We start from the raw sequence: 17,896 nt of genomic DNA, 5'->3' as shown, positions 1-17,896 counted from the left end.
AGTGCCTCCTGGTCACAGCACTCACCACAGATAAGAGAACAGCTTCTCTAGATTAGCACACTGATACCAGCAGAGAATTTGCAGGTGTTACCACTACACACATAATAAGCTACTAGTCCCTGTGGGTACATACTTAGTACACATTACTGGTTCTAACCTTGATTTTTCTTCTTTCTTGGAATTTTTTACTCTGTAAAGAACCCAGTAGTAACAATGTCATCAGTGGTTAAACTGAATTGTACATACAGGAAGCAGTTTGTAAAATAACCACAACAGGCAAGTCTCAAGACCAAAATATTGTGAATTTGATATGGCACCTTTGACTGAAAATCCAGAGTACAAATATGTCCTCAAAGCATTTTAAACTTTCTAGAACAACATTAGACAGAAAATCACAGTAGTACCACAGCTGACAATCCTACACTTTGTATAAAGTATGCCAATTCTCTGCTGGTCACATCTTTAAAGATGTCCTGGAGTCATCCTCTTCAAAAAACAAGTTTCTGGGATGCCCACTTAGCTTCACTGGTTGGGAAAGAGAATAAAGCTATTCTCAACTAAGTTAGATGAGAAGACAGACTCCTCTTAAAATGTCATTGCTTCACTAATTTACCCAAACAAAAGGCCCCTGGCTTCTTTGCTTAATGTCCTAATGTTAGATCAGGGCTTTGGAGAAAAGAAACTAACATAAACACCCATCATTAATAAAGACTGAAAACCACCTGGATCATATAATATATAAGCACCCCTGTTTTTGTGTTTTGGTGTTTTTTTTTTGTTGTTGTTGTTGTTTTTTTTTCTAGAAGTGCCCAGGTGGGCTTAAGGCTGCCAGATCACAGGCACATCTACAGCAACAAGGGCTTCTTCTATTCACCTGTGTGTATTGGGGAGGGAAGGGGATAGCAGGAGAAAGGAGAGGAGACAGGGACAATAGACCTCCCCAATCCCACCCCGAGGAGATCTATGTGCCAAGCATAATGGAAGAGTGTGCCCCCAGCTGGTTCTGCACTGGTTACTATTCTGCTGGTTTTCCTTAGAGACCTATTTTGAAAAGTTAAAAAAGACAGGAGATTCTGGAATAATTCAATCCTGGCAGAAATTAAAACTCCAAAACCTAGGAGCAAAATCATCCTTCACTTAATTAATCCCTCTATCTTTTCTCTTTTTCTTAAAGATTTTATTCATGTTTTAGAGGAATTTATCATTAGCTTTTTCCCCAATCATTAGTAGTTGAGGAGTACTGAATCCATCACTACTTTGATGACACAGGTAAGATTTCAGATTCACATTTCCAGGTACCAAGAGTTCCCTCTAAATGCCACAATCAAGTAAGCCTTCCTTTATAGTTCTACTGAACACAGCAATGCCCGTTGGTATCTTTGAAGCGTAATCGCATCTTAGGTAGGTATTTCTTCAAGTAAAGCAGCTGTTTGGAATTGAATGCTCCCCTTGTTTTTTGTCTTATAAACTGAGCTGCATCTTCATACTTCATTCTGCATTCAATCAAAGCAAGCACAACCAGAACAGGAGAAGGGCATTTTTCTTAGTAACAGCTTCCATAAGCAATCTTGAAGGATGGAATGTTTCTCTTAGCAGTGGCAGAAGCTGATATAAATAATTGGCCACTGTTGCAGCCAGAGCAGAAGTGACAGCAGATGCACTTGGCTTGATTAGAAAGAAAACTGGGCAAGAGAAAATTGGACTCTGGCATGAGCTACTGGGAAAGACTCTGCTCTCCTTGTTAACTTATATATATACATTTTTTGAGGTAAGGTCTCACTCTAGCCCAGGCTGACCTGGAATTCACTACGGAGTCTCAGGGTGGCCTCGAACTCACGGCAATCCTCCTACCTCTGCCTACTGAGTGCTGGGATTGAAGGCGTGTGCCACCCCACCTGACTTGTTAACTTATCTTTGAGCTGACCAGGAGGAGCATCAGGAACCTCTCTGATGCCTCTATCAAAGACTAACTCCTGTAATTCCTCAGGAGTGGACATGGTCAGTGAGAGAAGAAATACCCTCAGAAAGGAGCCAAACTTGACCTCACATAGAGGCATCAATAGTGTCTTCCTATGTGATACCAACAGTATCCTTACACAGGACACCATTTGCCCTATTTGAGGGGCACAGCCCTGAATTTAGTGAAGACTAACCTCTGGAACTTTCCTATCCAGAAGTGGGCAAAGTTCTTCTAAGAGCAGAGCCTGATAGAAGACAGAGCTCACTTCTGGCACCCCCTCCCAGGAGTGGGCTAGCTGCCTCTAGCAGCAGTCTGAGGATAAAGGATACTGAAGAGAAGTTTAGTTTAAGCTGTCAGTAAACCTGATGCATCTGCTGTCACCACTGCTCTGATGTTACTGTGGCTGTCTTCTTCTCTTGCATACAGGGTATTTTTTGAATGAATTTTTATTAAATGGACAAAATGAGTAGTATATGAACAAGTTGTGTATTGTATGAGCAAAAGATAAAGAACTTTCAGCCTTGGATAATCTTTAAACATTTGTTAAAGAAAGGGATTTAGGAGTATGGCCTCCTGGACTCTGCTGATCCAGAGCACATGTATACTCTAATCATATTAAGCTCACCAGTTGCCTTCAACAGAACTGTGGGCCCATAGCTTCTGATGTCACTATCTTCAACACTATAATCAGCCCTTCTTATGCATGTATGTTTGCTCTGAGTTAAAAGTCTAACCAGGCCTCTGAGGAAATTGGGCAAAGGGCATAGCTTAAAATCAGTCAGCATCTCTAAACATTATTTGTCAATATTTGTCATCATTGCTTTCAAGACAAAGGTATAAGAAGGCAGAGGAAACCTAGTCACATTGCTTAAAGTGGGTGGATTACATAGTTGTAAGATTACCTTTAGGGCAAGTTACAAGCAAGCAATTTAACATCTCACAGCAATAATCTCTGAAAAGTTATTTGTAAGGTCCATAAGAAATATTCCCACAGTTAATTCTCATAGTTCAATCTCAAAGTTTGTTCTTTTAGTGTCTCCACATTCACTCATTCATTTACTCATTCCTTCATTCATTCAGATATTTATTCATATGATATTTTTTGTGTGACAATCATAACTAAGACATAGATGGGCTGCAGAGATGGCTTAGCAGTTATGGCGCTTGCCTGCAAAGCTAAAGGACCCAGGTTCTGTTCCCCAGTACCCACGTAAGCCAGATGCACAAGGTGACACGTGTATCTGGAGTTCATATGCAGCAGCTGGAGGCCAAGATGTGCTCATTCTCTCTGCCTCTTTCTCTCTCTCCCTCTCTTTCTCAAATAAATAAGTAAAAATAAAATATTTAGAAAAAAAGACACAGTACTGATACTGTGCATAAGAGCGACAAACAAGCAAATATTCTTTATTTATTACCCTCTGAAGATGCTGATATTTTTGCCAGTCACCTTTCTCTAGTTTGAACACACCCATTCCCCAAATCTGCCTTTATGAGACTCTATTTCAGAGGCCCTTCTTCTTGGAGCTGTCCTGGGCAAGTGGCCTGATATTTGAGAAACACTCTGAAGCTTATAGCCTTTGCTTCTCCTGTCTGTATTTCCCTCTTCAACATCCCTGCATCTTTCAGGTTCTCCCTTTGTCAGAGTACTGTCACTACTGATTCATGATTTGTTCAGGTACTTCCATTTCTCCTACTGTACTGCTAACCCTTTATGAGCAGATAGCATATGTTTTCTTCATATATCTGAACGCTGCCTCATTCTGACATGTAGTAGTTGTTCAGTAAGTCCTATTGTAGTTGTAAGAATAAATAGTGTCATCTCTGTCATTTCTTGTCTTTCTGTTAGTTGGTTTTCTACTTTAATAGCTGGAACACATCTACTCCTTCAGTTGAGATAACTCTTAAACACTCTTTAAACTCTATACCTCAGCCAGTATCCCAGTATCTTTTCCATTTCCTAGGTGTGTTGTCATGGTGATACCCATCCCAGGCACAGGTGTGCTGTCATGGTGATACCCATCCTATGGCTTCATTTTGACTTTGGACTGAGCAGGGACAATTTTAGAATATTCTGACATGCACTGAAGTCTCAGTCCAAGAAAACAACTTACTATTCCCCACTCTGTATTTGCTACCAATACATCCTAGGCTGTCTTGTGTGTGGACAGACATCAAGAGAGTTTGATGAATGCTTCTGTTAAAACAAAGCTGTGAGGTACCCGTCACAGCCTCCCTTTTATTGAATCATAAGGTATAATTAGTTAAACCCCTTATTTTGTGAACTCACATTGCCTCCCAGAATCTGAGATTTTTTTCGCTGTTGTTACAAATGTGACATTTTAGAATTTTGTAAGCATTTTGTCTTGAGCTGACTTGTCTGTAATTCAGAGAATATACTCTCCTTCTAGATTTTTTAGTGTATTACCATTTTATGAATAATATTATGAGAGACATTATTGTGTGTGTGTATTATGTATAAAATTTGAATATTTTTTTCTGGTTATTTTCTTACAGAAAATCCCCGCAATTGGGGATTTCAGTTAGAGGGTACACACTTTTTTTTCTTTGTTCTGTTTGTTTTTGAAGGTAGGGTCTCCTCCTAGCCCAGACTGACCTGGAACTCACTATGTAGTCTCAGAGTGGCCTTGGACTCATGGCGATCTTCCTACATCTGCCTCCCAAGTGCTGGGATTAAAGGCGTGCGCTACCACACCCGGCTAAGGTACATACTTTTTAAAGGCCTTAACATGCCTTGCCAACCAGAAGCCTTCCAAATATGCATGATTTATTTCTTTTCTCTCATCATCATCACTATTGTGAATGGATTTTAAATTAATGGTTTAATTAGTCTGGAAAACTTAGCCCAATAAAGGGGAAGACATTGTAAACTTGTCCTCAGGGGAATGGGGTTGTAGGCCACCACATTCAAGTTCTCTTTAGAAGTGCACTTTAGTGTTACCCTTCTTTTTTTTTAATATTTTATTTATTTATTTGAGAGCGACAGAGACAGAGAGAAAGACAGATAGAGGGAGAGAGAGAGAATGGGCGCACCAGGGCTTCCAGTCTCTGCAAACGAACTCCAGACGCGTGCGCCCCCTTGTGCATCTGGCTAACGTGGGACCTGGGGAACCGAGCCTCGAACCGGGTCCTTAGGCTTCACAGGCAAGCGCTTAACCGCTAAGCCATCTCTCCAGCCCGAGTGTTACCCTTCTTATAAATCTCCAGACACATACTTTGTGATTTACAACCACTTGGTCAGCATACATGGCTTCCCTTGAGCTGGAATGTGATAATGTTTTCCACCTCATCCTTTTCCCTTTGTGAAGACTGCTATGGACACTGGGGGATGTGTAGGCACTTGGATCTGAATCCTTCACACATAGCTGGGTTGAATCTTGTCTTGGTACCCTGAAGTTAGATTCCACACAGTTTATGTTACTATGTTGAATTTTGTGCCATGATTATGTCACTAGGAGTAGGTTGGCAGCGGTGGCATCATCTGAAATCATGGGACAATTGAAGCTTCTGATGTCTTGTTCTGTAAGTAAAAGCTGGGCCTGAATCAAGTTGGTATGTAGAAAATGTATATGCCCTCTTCTAAAGTTGACTTACATGTTTTTGACAAACAGAGTCATTTTATAAGATAAGTTAACAAGGGTACTAGGAGAAACATTGGGACTATGGTTTTATTAAGATGGAATACAGACCAGATAGCGTCAGGCAATTCCACTTAGTATATGTCTATGCTTATCCAAAGAAACTTTCCGAGTAATTTTTATTCATTTGATTGTTTTTTGGAGGCAAGCTCTCCCTTTCTAGCCCAGGATTGCCTAGAACTCACTATGTAGTCTAGGTTGGCCTCAGACTCACAGCATTCCTCCCATCTCAGATCCACCATGCCCTGAAAGAGGTTGCCTTGTGGAAACACCATAGACTTAATTGAGGAACACTATATTCTGTGTTTTTTTTTTTATTTTTCTCATGACCTTTTTTTTAATTTTTAAATTTTTATTAACATTTCCCATGATTATAAAAAAAAATACCCATGGTGATTCCCTCCCTCCCCCTGACACTTTCCCCTTTGAAATTGCATTCTCCATCATATTACCTCTCCTTCTCAATCGTTGTACTTACATATGTACAATATCAACCTATTAAGTACCCTCCTCCCTTCCTTTCTCTTCCCTTTATATCTCCTTTTTAACTTACTGGCCTCTGCTACTAAGTATTTTCATTCTCACGCAGAAGCCCCATCATCTGTAGCTAGGATCCACATATGAGAGAGAACATGTGGCACTTGGCTTTCTGGGCCTGGGTTACCTCACTTAGTATAATCCTTTCCAGGTCCATCGATTTTTCTGAAAATTTCATAATTTCATTTTTCCTTACCGCTGAGTAGAACTCCATTGTATAAATGTGCCACATCTTCATTATCCACTCAACAGTTGAGGGACATCTAAGCTGGTTCCATTTCCGAGCTATTATAAATTGAGCAGCAATAAACATGGTTGAGCACGTACTTCTAAGGAAATGAGATGAGTCCTTTGGATATATGCCTAGGAGTGCTATAGCTGGGTCATATGGTAGATCAATCTTTAGCTGTTTTAGGAACATCCACACTGATTTCCACAATGGCTGGACCAGATTGCATTCCCACCAGCAGTGTAGAAGGGTTTCTCTTTTTCCACATCCCCGCCAACATTTATGATCATTTGTTTTCATGATGGTGGCCAATCTGACAGGAGTGAGATGGAATCTCAATGTAGTTTTAATCTGCATTTCCCTAACGACTAGTGATGTGGAACATTTATTTAGATGCTTATATGCCATTCGTATTTCTTCCTTTGAGAATGCTCTATTTAGCTCCATAGCCCATTTTTTGATTGGCTTGTTTGTTTCCTTATTATTTAACTTTTTGAGTTTGTTGTATATCCTAGATATTAATCCTCTATCACATATATACCTGGCGAAGATTTTTTCCCATTCTCTAGGTTGCCTCTTTGCTTTTTTCACTGTGTGCTTTGCAGTGCAAAATCTTTCTAATTTCATGAGGTCCCAGTGATTAATCTGTGGTTTTATTGCCTGAGCAATTGGGGTTGTATTCAGAAAGTCTTTGCCAAGACCAGTTTGTTGGAGGGTTTCCCCTACTTTTTCCTCTAGCAGTTACAGAGTTTCAGGTTTGATGTTGAGGTCTTTAATCCATTTGGACTTAATTCTTGTGCATGGCGAGAGAGAAGAATCTATTTTCATCCTTCTGCAGATATATATCCAGTTTTCCCAACACCATTTGCTGAAGAGGCTGTCTTTTCTCCAATGAGCATTTTTGGCATTTTTATTGAATATCAGGTGGCTATAGCTACTTGGGCTTACATCTGGGTCCTCTATTCTGTTCCATTGATCTACATGTCTGTTTTTGTGCCATTACAATGCTGTTTTGTTACTATGGCTGTGTAGTATAGGTTAAAATCAGGTATGGTGACACCACCAGCCTTATTTTTGTTGCTCAGTATTATTTTAGATATTTGAGGTGTTTTGTGATTCCAAATGAATTTTTGGATTGTTTTTCCTATTTCCATGAAGAATGCGTTTGGAATTATTTTTTGTTGTTGTGAAATTTTTTTTTAAATTTATTTATTTGACAGTGATAGACAGAGAGAGAAAGAGGCAGAGAGAGAGAGAGAGAGAGAGAGAGAGAGAGAGAGAGAGAGAGAGAGGGGAGAGAATGGGCATGTCAGGGCTTCCAGCCACTGCAAACGAACTCCAGACACGTGCGTCCCCTTGTGTATCTGGCTAATGTGGGTCCTGGGGAACCGAGCCTCAAACCAGGGTCCTTAGGCTTCACAGGCAAGTGCTTAACCGCTAAGCCATCTCTCCAGCCCTGCTTTTGGAATTTTCATAGGGATTGCATGAAATATGTAGATTGCATTGGGTAAGATTGCCATTTTCACAATATTGATTCTTCCAATCTAGGAACAGGTGATGTTTCTCCACTTTCTAGTGTCTTCTGCAATTTCTCGCTTGAGTGTTTTAAAGTTCTCATTGTAGAGATTCTTTACTTCCTTGGTTAGGTTTATTCCAAGGTACTTTATTTATTTTTTTTTGATGCAATTGTGAATGGGAGTGATTCTCTGATTTCATCCTCTGTGTGTTTGTTGTTAGTATATATGAAGGCTACTGATTTCTGTGTAATTATTTTTTTTTAATTTTTTAAGTTTTTATTAGTATTTTCCATGATTATTAAAAAAATCCCATGGTAATTCCCTCGCTCTCCACCCCCCACACTTTCCCCTTTGAAATTCCATTCTCCATCATATTACCTACCCATCACAATCATTGTACTTACATATATACAATATCAATCTATTAAGTACCCTCCTCCCTTCCTTTCTCTTCCCTTTATGTATCCTTTTTAACTTACCGGCCTCTGCTACTAAGTATTTTCATTCTCACACAGAAGCCCAGTCATCTGTAGCTAGGATCCACATATGAGAGAGAACATGTGGCACTTGGCTTTCTGGGCCTAGGTTACCGCACTTAGTATAATCCCTTCCAGGTCCATCCATTTTACTGCAAATTTCATAACTTCATTTTTCTTTACTGCCGAGTAGAACTCCATTGTATAAATGTGCCACATCTTCATTATCCACTCATCAGTTGAGAGACATTTAGGCTGGTTCCATTCCCCAGCTATTATAAATTGCTCAGCAATAAACATGGTTGTGCATGTATTTCTAAGGAGATGAGATGAGTCCTTTGGATATATGCCTAGGAGTGCTATAGCTGGGTCATATGGTAGATCAACCTTTAGCTGTTTTTGGAACCTCCACACTGATTTCCACAATGGCTGGACCAGATTGCATTCCCACCAGCAGTGTAGAAGGGTTCCTGTTTAACCACATCCCCGCCAACATTTATGATCATTTGTATTCCTGATGGTGGCCAATCTGACAGGAGATGGAATCTCAATGTAGTTTCAATCTGCATTTCCCTGATGGCTAGTGACATGGAACATTTATTTAGATGCTTATATGCCATTCGTATTTCTTCCTTTGAGAATGCTCTATTTAGCTCCATAGCCCATTTTTTGATTGGCTTGTTTGATTCCTTATTATTTATCTTTTTGAGTTCTTTGTATATCCTAGATATTAATTGTCTATCACATATATACCTGGCGAAGATTTTTTCCCATTCTATAGGTTGCCTCTTTGCTTTTTTCACTGTGTGCTTTGCAGTGCAAAATCTTTCTAATTTCATGAGGTCCCAGTGATTAATCTGTGGTTTTATTGCCTGGTCAATTGGGGTTGTATTCAGAAAGTCTTTGCCAAGACCAACATGTTGAAGGGTTTCCCCTACTTTTTCCTCTAGCAGTTTCAGAGTTTCAGGTCTGATGTTAAGGTCTTTAACCCATTTGGACTTAATTCTTGTGCATGGCAAGAGAGAAGAATCTATTTTCATCCTTCTGCAGATATATATCCAGTTTTCCCAACACCATTTGCTGAAGAGGCTGTCTTTTCTCCAATGAGTATTTTTGGCATTTTTATTGAATATCAGGTGGCTATAGCTACTTGGGCTTACATCTGGGTCCTCTATTCTGTTCCACTGATCTACATGTCTGTTTTTATGCCAGTACCACGCTGTTTTTGTTACTATGGCTCTGTAGTATAGGTTAAAATTAGGTATGGTGACACCACCAGCCTTATTTTTGTTGCTCAGTATTATTTTAGATATTTGAGGTGTTTTGTGATTCCAAATGAATTTTTGGATTGTTTTTTCTATTTCCATGAAGAATGCTTTTGGAATTTTGATAGGGATTGCATTAAATGTGTAGATTGCTTTTGGTAAGATTGCCATTTTCACAATATTGAATCTTCCAATCCTGGAACAGGGGATGTTTTTCCACTTTCTAGTGTCTTCTGCAATTTCTCGCTTGAGTGTTTAAAAGTTCTCATTGTAGAGATTCTTTACTTCCTTGGTTAGGTTTATTCCAAGGTACTTTATTTTTTTTGATGCAGTTGTGAATGGGAGTGATTCTCTGATTTCATCCTCTGTGTGTTTGTTGTTAGCATATATGAAGGCTACTGATTTCTGTGTATTTATTTTGTATCCTGCTACATGGCTGTAGGTTTTGATCAGCTCTAACAGTTTGCTAGTAGAGTTTTTAGGGTCCTTTATGTATAGAATCATGTCGTCTGAAAATAATGATAACTTGATCTCTTCCTTTCCAATTTGTATCCCTTCTATGTGTGTCTCTTGCCTTATTGCTATGGCTAAGACTTCCAGTACTATATTAAATAAAAGTGGGGACAGTGGACACCCTTGTCTTGTTCCTGATTTTAGTGGAAAAGCTTCCAGTTTTTCCCCATTTAGTAATATGTTGGCTGTAGGCTTGTCATAAATAGCTTTTATTATATTGAGATATGTTCCTTCTATTCCCAGTCTCTGTAGGACTTTTATCATGAAGGGATGTTGGATTTTGTCAAATGCTTTCTCTGCGTCCAATGATATGATCAAGTGATTTTTGTCCTTCAACCCATTTATATAATGTATTACATTTATAGATTTGCGTATATTGAATCATCCCTGCATCTCTGGGATAAAGCCTGCTTGGTCAGTGTGAATGATCTTTTTGATATATACTTATATTCTGTTTGCCAATATTTTATTGAGAATTTTTGCATCTGTGTTCATGAGGGAGATTGGTCTGTAATTTTCTTTTTTTGTTTTATCCTTGCCTGGTTTTGGTATCAGGGTGATGCTGGCCTCATAGAAGGAGTTTGGTAGAACTCCTTCTTTTTCTATTTCCTGAAAAAGCTTAAGAATCAATGGTGTAAGCTCTTCCTTAAAGGTCTGGTAAAATTCAGCAGTGAATCCATCTGGGCCTGGGCTTTTTGTAGTTGGGAGATTTTTGATAACTGTTGGGATCTCCATGTTTGTTATAGGTCTATTTAAGTGTATAATCTCATTTTTATTTAATTTAGGTAGGTCATATAGATCAAGGAAATCATCCATTTCTTTCAGATTTTCATACTTTGTGGAGTATATGCTTTTTTAGTATGTCCCTATGATTTTTTGAATTTCTCTGGAATCTGTTGTGATGTTACCTTGTTCATCTCTGATTTTATTAATTTGTGTCTCTTCTCTCTTTCTTTTGGTCAGATTTGCTAAGGGTTTATCAATCTTGTTTATCCTTTCGAAGAACCAACTCTTTGTTTCATTAAGTCTTTGGATTGTTTTTTGTTTCTATTTCTTTAATTTCTGCCCTAATCTTTATTATTTCTTCCTGACTACTGATTTTTGGTTTGCCTTGTTCTTCTTTTTCCAAGGCTTTAAGGTGAAGCATTAAGTCGTTTACTTGCGACCTTTCTAATTTCTTAATATAGGCACTTAAGGCTATAAATTTACCTCTTAGAACTGCCTTCATTGTGTCCCGGAGATTTTGATATGTTGTGTTCTCATTATCGTTTGACTCTATGAATTTTTTTGTTTCCTTCTTGATTTCTTCATTGACCCATTCATCATTTAGTAGTGTATTGTTTAGTTTCCATGATTTTGTGTATGCTCTATAGCCTTTCTTGTTACTGATTTGTAGTTTAATTCCATTGTGGTCAGATAGAATGCAAGGAATTATTTTAATTTTCCTGAATTTGTTAAGATTTGCTTTGTGTCCTAATATATGGTCTATTTTAGAGAATGTTCCATGTGCTGCTGAAAAGAATGTATATTCTGCAGCCTTTGGATGAAATGTCCTGTATATATCTGTTAGGTCCATTCCTTCTATGACCTCATTTAGTCCAGATGCCTCTCTGTTTATTTTTTCCCGGGATGACCTGTCAATTGATGAGAGTGGGGTGTTAAAAGTCACCCACCACCACTGTGTTTGGTGTTATCTGTGACCTTAGTTCTAATAGTGTTTGTTTGATGAATTTGGGAGCCCCCATGTTAGGTGCATATATGTTTATGATTGTAATGTCCTCCTGTTGAGTGTGCCCTTAATCAATACAAAGTGACCTTCCTTATCTTTCTTGACTTAAGTCGGACTAAAGTATACGTTGTCAGATATTAAGATAGCAACCCCTGCTTGTTTACTAGGCCCATTTGCTTGAAACACCATTTTCCAACCTTTCACGCTAAGATAATGTCTATCCTTTGTAGAAAGGTGAGTTTCTTGGAGATAACAAATTGTAGGATCCTGCTTTTTAACCCAGTCTGCAAACCTATGTCTTTTCGTTGGGGCATTGAGGCCATTGATATTAAGAGATATTATTGAAAGGTGTGTATTTATGTTTGCCATTTTTTTTGTGGTTCCAGTTCTACCTGTGCTCTCTTGTGTTAACTAGTATTCGAGTATTGCTTGTTTTTTCTAGGTTCCTTATATGTGTGCTTTTCCTTTTCTTCAGCATGGAGGATTCTATCAAATATTTTTTGTAGAGGTGGTTTTGTCTTCAAATACTCCTTTAACCTGCTTTTGTCATGGAATGTCTTTATTTCTCTGTCTGTTTGAATGGATAGCTTTGCAGGATAAAGTAACCTTGGTTGACAGTTGTTATCTTTCTGAACTTTGGAATATATCACTCCAAGCCCTCCTGGCTTTAAACATTTGTGATGAATAATCTGCTGTAATCCTGATGGGCTTGCCTTTGTAGGTAACTTGATTTTTCCATCTAACTGCTTTCAATATTTTTCCTTTGGTATGTGTGTTTGGAAGTTTGATTATAATATGGCGAGGAGAGGTACTTTCTGGGTTTTGTCTGGCTGGGGTTCTAAATCCTTCCTGTATCTGCATTGGCACCTCTTTCCCAATTTGGGGGAAATTTTCTTCTATGATTTTGTTGAAGATGCCAACTATGCCTTTGGAGTGGAATTCTTCTCCTTCTACTATGCCCTGGATTCTTATATTTGATCTTTTCACAGTGTCCTGAATATCTTGAAATTCCCACTCATACTTTTCTATAAGTTTGTCTTTCTCTTTGTTGGACTGTATTAGATCTGCCACCTGGTCTTCTAGCTTAGATATTCTATCCTCTCCTTCATCCATCCTACTGGTGAGATTTTCTACAGAGTTTTTTATTTCATTAACTGTGTTCTTCATTGCTAGTAATTCTGACTGGTTTTTCTTTATTATTTCTATTTCCTTATTTATGTCTTGTATTGCCTTCTTTATTTCATTAAATTGGTGTCCTGTGTCTTCTTTGATTCCTTTGATTTCATCTTTGATTCTTTTGATTTGTTCTTTGACCTCTTTTAACATATTTACATTCATTCTTTTGAACTCTTTCCTAGGCATTTCCTCTAACTCATTCTCACCTGAGGACATTTCTGATGTATTAGTACTTTTAGGTGGATTTATATCGTCTTGGTTTTTAGTGTTTCTTGTGTTATAATGTATATATTTTTGCATCTTGGATTAAGTTAAAGGTTGGATTTTCTAGCTAGCTGGGTATTCTTAGCTGTATCAATTGTTTTGATGTTATATATTTTCATGGTAGGAGCTTAAGGTGTTAGGTGTGGCTCTTAAGACTCTCAGAGTATCTACAAAGGTGCTCCTAGGGGTTGAGTTTCCCTCTTATGGGAGTATTCAAGCAGGCTGAGTGGAATAAAATACAGGTAGATTCTGAAATTTAACTAAACACTGTACCCATTCAATTGAAAACAGCCCCAAGTATGTATGCAAGAGTAGTTATTATCACGACCAGATCCTCTATCAACAAAGAGGTTAAGATTTCTGGTCTGTTGAGGGATCCAAGTCAGCTTGTGACTAAGTGAGACCCTTCCCTGGTGCAATCCCAGTTACCTTGAATTTTTTTGGTCTCAGTCAAGTTGCTCCCTGTGTTGTCGGTCTGCTGTTCTGATTTCTGGAGCTTGGCACTGGCTTTTCCTATGTGGCAAACAGCCTGGCAAGTGTGGCCCTGCAGATCAGCACCCTGCTGCTGGAACTGCTGCTGCTAAACCTGATGCTGCTGGGTCTGTAGCTGCTGCTGCTGAAGCTGCTGCTGCTGCTGCTGTAGATGCCAGTGCTGGAGCCACCGCTGCTGCTGCAACTGCTGCTGCTGGGTCCACTGCTGCTGCTTCCACTGAAGCTGCTGCTGCGGGATCTGTCTCTGCTGCCACTACTGGATCTGCTTCTGCTGGGGCCGCTGTTACCTGTGCTGGAGCCGCTGATGTTGCTGCCGTACTCTGCTCCTGCTTGGGTCCTGCTGTCGGCTCAAGTTGGCATGGCTGGGTCCCGGGACCGCTGCTCTATTCGCTGGCACTGGGCTCAGGTAGTGGGGGAGGGGAAGGAGCGCAGCTGCTCTGGTTCTCTCGCTGTTCCATGTGTTCTTCTACCTCACGGTCTGCTCCTCAGCTACTCACCGCCGCTCTCCCTTCATGTTTCCTGAGTTGCATAGAGCGCCGGTGTGAGTGGAATCTCCCGCACCTGGCTTTTCCTGCGGCTTGAGCTGAACCTGGTGGCTTTCTGGTGTGCCACTGCTGTGGTCGGCGGAGCTGCCGTGGCTGCTTTTGCCGGCCGTGTGGTCTCTGGATGCTCTTGATCTCTTCTACTTCTCCGCTGCCGCTTCAATTTCCTATACACCTCACTTTTTAGTAAAAGTGTGTATTTTGCTGAGTTTTTTTGGTCTTTTCCCCCCTAGGCTGCTTTGGCATGGTACCTACACCGCCACCTTAACTGGAAGTCTATATATTCTGTTTTTAAATGTAAGGCATCCTAAAAATGTATCTGTCCCTTTTTGTTCCATTAAAGCATGTGTTTTGTAATGTTGAAAACGTGATTTCCTTTCTACCTGTGGATCTTTTTTAGTTTCTTTGTCAGTGTCTTAACAGTGAGATTTTGAGATTGGTAGAAACTTATATTAGAAAACAAATCCTACAAACACCAAAACTTGGTGGGTTATTTAGTCTTCATTCCATCTCAGGCACAGCTGGGAATAGCATGTACTATTAATGTTCCTGAGTGGAATCCAACTCCAGGGTACCCAGTCAAGATTAAACCCAGCTATGTGTGGAAGATTCAAGAGCCTGCACATCCCCTAGTGTCCTTAGAAGTCTTCACAAAGGGAAGAGGAATGGGTGGAGAACACTGCCATATTCCAGCTCTAGATGATGCCTCCAGATTCCAAATCTGCAAACATTCCTGATGTCAGCATGGGTGAGGGTATATGTTCATGCCTGGTCTGTTGTGACTGTGACCATAAGTGCAGTCTCGGCTTTTGTTCACCTCCAGTGGCCATGGCCCTGTCCCTGAAGCCAGTGATTTGGGTTTGCTTGTGAGCCTTCAGCTGCTGAGAGAAGCTGGCAATCAAAGCATGAATAGTATCAGGGGGTGTTTGTGTGATGGATGGAGTGAGAGAAAAACAGGCTCAGGGGCTGAAGAGATGACTTAGCAGTTAAGGCACTTGCCTGCAAAGCCAAGGACCCAGATTTGATTCCCTAGGACCCACATAAGTCAGATGCACAAGGTGGCATATGCATCTGGAGATTGTTTCCAGTGGCTGGAGGCCATGGTATGCCCATTGTCTCTCTCTCCCTCCCTCCACTGCTTCTTTCAAATAAATAAAAAAAATTAATAAGAAAAAGCAGAACCAGACATGGTGGCACATGCCTTTAATTCCAGCAATGCGGAGGCAGAGGTAGGGAGGATCACTGAGATTTCGAGGCTACCCTGAAACTACATAGTGAATTCCATATCAGCCTGGGCTGGAGTGAGACCCTACCTTGAAAAGCAAACAAACAAACAAAACAAAAGATGGGCCCACTATGTACTTGTCTTTCTTCTCATGAGACAAAAATCTCCTGAGTAATAACTATACTACTGATTTCTGTACATAAGATAATTCTGAGACAGGAAAATGTGGCATATACTCATTAAAATAACCCAATATTTGGAATCACTTAAAAACAAATAGTTCATTTGTTTAAGTTATGGATTTTTTTCTGCTTATATTGTGTTTAAAGCTTAATACATGTCTTTATATTTTCCTTTTTGCTTTTTTACAGGCTAAATATAGTTTTGATTGGGATGAACCCTTTCTACTTTTATGTGGTTAATGTAATTTTACATTACTTGGTCACTCTTGTGATTATGTACACCTGTGATAAAACAGTCTTCAAGAATTATGGACTTGCTTTTGTCACAGTGTTGCTTTTCACAGAACATCCTGTTCATACCTAGGTGATTAGTGTAATTGGGAACCAATGAGATAACTAAAATTACATATTTGTATATATCAACTAGCCTTTTGTTTCCCCATTTCAAAATCATGTGAATTAAAAGGTCTACTAAAATGTTTGTCATTACATGTGCATCAATCATTCTGCTTCATATTTTTGCTTTTCTGTGTGTGTGTGTTGTATGCATGTATGTGTGTTTGTGTGTGAGAATACTGGGGCTTGCTTTTCAGCTAGTCTAACCAAAAAATGGTGCAATCTCCAGGTTCATTGAGGGACTCTCTAATATTAGGGAAGTACATGGAATAGTGATAGAGGAGAATACCCATCATCTTCCTCCTGTGTCCACATGCGTGCATATGGGGCACATGCATCTTCACACACACAAAATATATATTTTATTATAATGACTTATGATGGTAAATAAAGTACATTTAAACAACTATGCGGGCTGGAGAGATGGCTTAGTGGTTAAGCGCTTGCCTGTGAAGCCTAAGGACCCCGGTTCAAGGCTCGGTTCTCCAGGTCTCAGGTTAGCCAGATGCACAAGGGGGCGCATGCGTCTGGAGTTCGTTTGCAGAGGCTGGAAGCCCTGGCACGCCAATTCTCTCTCTCTCCCTCTATCTGTCTTTCTCTCTGTGTCTGTCACTCTCAAATAAATAAAAAAAAACATAACTATGCAATACATTAGGAAAAATGTCAAGAGGAAAATAAGTGCAAGTATGAGTTCAAGGGGAGAGCTCTCTCCAGCAAGGTACATACCTGCAATCCCAGCACTGAGGAGGTGAACACAGGAGGATCAGGAATTCAAGGTCAACCTTGGATACATGATACCCTGTCTCAAACAGAAAGGGTGAAGAGCCATCTCATTTTTATGTTGGTGGAGGGAAAGGTGCTTCATACTACCATGGTGTTCAGGCTCCCCTGGGTGTATTATGATCCAATTTTTAAATTAGTTTAAAATTTAAAATTTAAAATTTAGTGTTTGTTTATAAAGTAAATATCTACAATTATGTTGACATATTTTTTTGAAAAATGTTAAAAATTATTAATAATAGTTAACATCACATAGTTAATTCAACTAGTTCTCTATTGTACATAGTGATACCACCTTCACTTGTCTGAGTGTTTGAGGCTTCCAGATGATGTGCACTCAGCACACCCAGCAAAGCTTCAGACCCACTGTGTTACAAACAGAGCAGCATGAAGAAAGGGGCCCTCATTGTGTATGCTGCCCCATGTTACTTATGAAGCCTACTACACTTCTAACAGCCAGCCACATAGTCATTGCAATCTTTTTTTAAAAATATGCCATTTCATAGATGGTGCTTAATTTTCAAATTTCAGAATCAAAGGTTGAAATTATGTTAAAATTCACCTGCAATTTGTGGGGATCCTTTAGTGACTCATAGATTTACAGGTGGCCTTTGGCTTTCATTGTCATTGGACACATTCATATTTTGGATCAGGAACTGCAGATGGGGGCAACTGAGGAGCTGTGTCAGACAGACAGTGCAAGCCTGGAACAAATCAGGACCTATGCCTTGTCCTCTGTGCCTCCCAGGCAGATGGGCAAAGTCTGCACTTCCTTACACCCCACCCTGCTCAGAAATGATAACCAGGTATTATTCTTAGCACAAGTTTTAAAAATGAGCAAAACCTGGGTGAAACTGAGTCGTGAATTTCTCTCCATCCTTCTGCTCTGATCCGTGTGTCCTATATACTGTCACTGGTTTAATGTCTGTAGTTGCTCTTATTTTGGGCAGAAGTGGG

Source organism: Jaculus jaculus, chromosome X, assembly GCF_020740685.1.
Source record: "Jaculus jaculus isolate mJacJac1 chromosome X, mJacJac1.mat.Y.cur, whole genome shotgun sequence".
NCBI classification, from domain to species: domain Eukaryota; kingdom Metazoa; phylum Chordata; class Mammalia; order Rodentia; family Dipodidae; genus Jaculus; species Jaculus jaculus.
This window is presented reverse-complemented; position numbering follows the sequence as displayed.